This window comes from Merops nubicus, unplaced genomic scaffold (assembly GCF_000691845.1).
Source record: "Merops nubicus isolate BGI_N331 unplaced genomic scaffold, ASM69184v1 scaffold4198, whole genome shotgun sequence".
NCBI lineage: Eukaryota > Metazoa > Chordata > Aves > Coraciiformes > Meropidae > Merops > Merops nubicus.
In genome coordinates, this window is record NW_008623573.1 from 187619 (window position 1) to 192266 (window position 4648).

The window sequence follows — 4648 nt, forward strand, 5'->3', positions numbered from 1 at the left end:
CCTTGCACCCCACCTCTGGAGAACAACCGCCACCTCTGCTGTGCCACCTGCACTCGGAGCCAACCCAGAGCCTGCCCCACCCTCTTGCAGAGGACTTTAATGTCATTAGCTTTGAGAAGTTAGAGTCAGGATTCTGATCCTACCTCTTCTATCCTCATTCATCCTCAAAATTCCCATAAAGCACCCCAGATGTATCCAAGTTCTTCCAATAAATTCCCTATGTTCAACTCTTTAAAGGCAGTTAAAAATTACAAGATGAGACTGTCTTTACACTAATTTTTTAATGTTGCACATACTGCATTTTATAACATTAGAAGAAACAAAATCCCAAAGTAAACCTTAAAGATGGAAAATAAATACATTTTTTAATGAATATATGCAGAGAGAGTGCAAAAAATTGCATCTGTAAAACGCTTAAATGCTGAATCATACAACAAAAAATTTACAAAAGCACTTATTTCTTTACATGTCAGCTTTCCTCTTACAAACACAAAAATATTTTAACAAATCTTACAAAGATCAAACCCTTTTGCCCTTCACCAGGAGAAAAGTGGTGAAGAAAGTGTATTATCTGGAGGAAAAGAAAAGAAAAACAACAGATAAACCAAATGTAAGCCTAAAGAGGTACTGGGGAAACCACATCCTAGACACTGAGGAGGAATTCCTCAACCGTGAGGAATTCACAGCAACAGTGTCCCCTCTCCTGCTCCTCTCAAGCCAGGACTTTATTTCAAACACAACCCCCCAAAAGCAGCATCAGTCCAGCCAGGAGACCTTCAGCTGAGCAGAGGTGGGAGAGCTGGGAACAGCCTGGGGAAACCCAGAGCTCAGAAACACACCCTGGTGCCAGACTCGGACACTTCAATCACACCTATTTAAAAACACCCTGTTTTTTGGAAATAAGTGATGTAGGGGCAGTTAAAGGGTTCTCACAGGGTGCCCCTTGGTGCCCGTGATCAGCATGGTACATAACAGTTCTTCTCTTCCTCCACAAGGCTTGCTCACTTAGACCAGCTGAGCTCCAAGTAACTCACCTGAACTAGAGGTTTCTTTGAAACTGAAACAGGCCAGTAGCACAGACTGGAAAATGAAAGGAAGAGAGATTTGCTGTGGAATTTTGGGAGTTTTGGGGGTGGGCAGGTAGTTTTGGAAAGGTCCGGCTAGAGACAGGGACCTTGCCCAAACTCTGGGACACGCACACTAGCACACGTGGAGACAGCCCCAGCACACATGCCCTACAGCTGGAGACGCTCCTGAGGCTGCCTGGGTGAGCTCTGGAGCCCCAGAAAGCTGCAAAGCTCAGGCACCTTCCTGAAATTTAAGCAACTCGTTGCACATGTGTAGCAGCATCACACATTCAACCTGCCTGGGATCTCCTGGCACGTGGCCACCAGAAGCTGCTGCTTCTGCTTGGACATCCAGAAGGCACAAGCAAATGACTGAAGTTCTTCATTTTCAGTCAAGAGAAGAGAAATCCTCATGGGAGGAAGGGTGAAGAATGAGGTTTTGTTCTCTAAAAAGCTGATGGACCTTGTCAAACAGTATCATCTTGTAAAGCCCAAGCTGTGATGATCAATAAAGCCCATTGCTAGGAAAATACCTTTTCTAACAACAGAAATTTGTTTGATTCAAAGAACCAACTTTAGAGATCACAACAAAACCTCTGATATAAGTAAAAAATATCAGTAAACATTTACTGTGGACTGCACCAAATCACAGGAATTCACCTTGCCAGGAACACCATGACCTTCTCTGCAGGAAGAAGAGGAAAGGCTTCCAGTATAAATGCAACTAAAATAAATCATATGATAAAAGGCAATGATACTTCAAAATTAATATTTAATCATTCCTAATCATAAGTTATACATAAATTTTATAAGTTACAATTACAAAAACACATTGGTTCTGAGTAAGTTGAGTGTTGTGACACAAACCAGATCTTTGGGCTTCCTGTCCAGCAAAATCATTCAGCTCTCACTTCATTACTTCACTAACTAGAGGACTAAAAATCAGACTGAAGTTTTCCAGAATCCTAGCAGTAAGTTCACCTTCCAGCAGACCACAGAAGAATCAACTCTCACGATTCCAGGAGAGGTAAATTTTCAGATCTTTATTGCAAGCTACATAAATTAAGGTCTGATCCTACACGCTCAGGTGTGAGAGGTATCTCACAACTGTTTTGTAACTGACACTCTGTTCAGCTCTTTTACTGTATTTTAAAAATAATATTACTATACAAGTATACCTTAGAAAGCCTCCAGGGTGTTCGACTCCCTAAAATATGAAGCCATACAAGAGAAGCTTTTTTGATTTATATAATAAAAGTGTGTATGCAGGATGTCGATTTTTCTTCCCAGTCCATTTCCAAAACCATCTGCTGACAACAGAAGCGTCCCTCCTGTGAAGCTCAAAAGCTGTAGGGCTCCTTCACCTACGAGCTCTAACAAATCAGTCCTTATTTAGGTCTTTCAGGACAACTTCTTCAGTATGAATGAGTTTTTCTAAACAAGACAAATTTGTTATTTCTGTCTTTGGTCACTTACCTCAGCACCAAATTTCCTATTAAAACCTGTAAGAAAATTGTTGGAAGGTTTTCATCCTCATACAAAGGAATCTAGTAATTTCACTCTAGGACTCTTTGGCCTGAGATGGAGGATGAAAAATACAATCTTTAACGGAAGTAGAGAAGGATGAGAGTGACTGGGAGAAGGAGATTACAGTGCAAAACTGATGTCAAATTTTTAAAGCAGCAGGTACTACAACACAGCCACCCACTGTGGTACCAGAAAACACAGCACCCTGAAGCTATTTCATTGTCCCAGGGTGGAAATGCAGTTGATTTCTGTCCACTTGTATATCTTCAAGCAAGTATGAAGGTAATCATTTCTCTTAGTTAATTCAAGTCAAAATTATGTACATTTTAAAGTTATCTTTGGACTTTATGCAGTGTTACTGGGCAGGGAACAGTAAGCAGCATTTAGCATCATTAAAGCATTGTAGAAACATTAATCACTGTTACCCCCCATGCCCTTCTTTGGGGTAGATAACCCCATGCACCATTAATAAGCCATCAATTACTGACCAGCAGGTTTTACCATTTCCCACAGTTCTAGAATAAATACTGCAGGGAAGTACTTGCCCTGTAGCATGGCAAGTGTTTTTATTGACAGGTGGGTTTGGAAGCAGGTATTATCATCTCACTTTAACACAAGGACATGAGGTGCCAAGTTGGATCCTCAGCTGTATTTGACACAGCTCCAGTGACTGCTGGGAAACGACAATGAGATATGTGGCCATGAAAATGTGTGGCCAACTGCACTGACAATCCAAATTTTAGCACTCGTCTCTAATTTTAGAGGTCTGACCTTTAGCCATCTAGAGCCCAATTTTCAGAAGGGCTGAATGCCCTTGGTTCAGAGGGAATACTGTAGTTGCCACGTCTGTCCTCCACAGCAGATGGACATCTGTGGACATTATCAGTGTAATGTAACCAGCCTAAACACTCCAAGGCCTCTCTCAGTGGTTAAAGGCCTCCTCCCAGTGCAGGCCAGTTGGTGGTGGAGCCAGGATGGGTGATGTGCTGTAGAGCCCAGCTCCTGCACAGTACCCTGAGCTCTCCCCTGGGTGCTACCTGCACACCAGCCACCTGCCACAGGAGAAAGAAGAGAGATGGTAAGAGGGGTGGAGCCTGGTACTAACATGCACCACCTCAGACAGATGGAGTTCAAGAGGATGGATTTACAAATACATTGATTTAGAAGAGTCACAAGTAATTGGAGTCCTGTTTCTGTTTCTTTCTCCCTAATCTCTGTTAGTATTATTTGTCATGCTTGCAAGAAATCTCTTACAAAGTTACTTCAATTTTTCTAATGAAGTTAGAAAACAAAAGAAAACAAAAGAAAACCAACACTGTAAAAAGGTTCTCACTAAAATGGTTCTCTGGAAACTGTGAGCATGACCAATTGGTGCCACACAGCTGCCTTCTGGAAAAGAAAGCAACAGGGCCCTCCTGCTCCCAGCACTTCAGCACAGTTTGTCTCTACTCAGCAGAGTTAGCTGGCCAGGTCAGGGTCTGCTTAAACCACACACTCGAGTATCCCTGTGGAATGAAAAGCCAGGATACATCGTGCACCAGACACAGTCTTTTAAAAAAAATAATCTTTGTAAGTCTTCTCTTTTAAGCTCTAAAATGTTTCTAGAAAAGGCAGACCCTGCTTCTGCTTGGTAGGAATCACTCTCTGAAAGGGTTACCCTGAACTCAAACTGGGGAGTCAAAAATAAACTGAATAGGGCTGCCCTCCCAGATTTCACAGCTACACACGTGTGCAATGCTGTCATAAAATATTATCCTCCCAAACATTTCAACAAATTCCCACCCTAGGAAGAGATCTGCATTAACTTTAGGAACATTCGAGGAATTGAAAAAGCTTGAATTTGTATTACAAATTTGCTCAAGTAGGGGTAACAAATCATATTTGTTAACCTCGTGGTCATTAGTGCATTCTAGGCATGACAGCCCCCTTCAGTTGCATTTCTTTAACAGAGGGAAGAATTTGGCAGTTTCAGTAACACAACAATATTAATGAAAAAAAAATGAGACACCTTCATTCCATTAGGCAAATGGCAAAAACAGGATAAAGGGAACGAG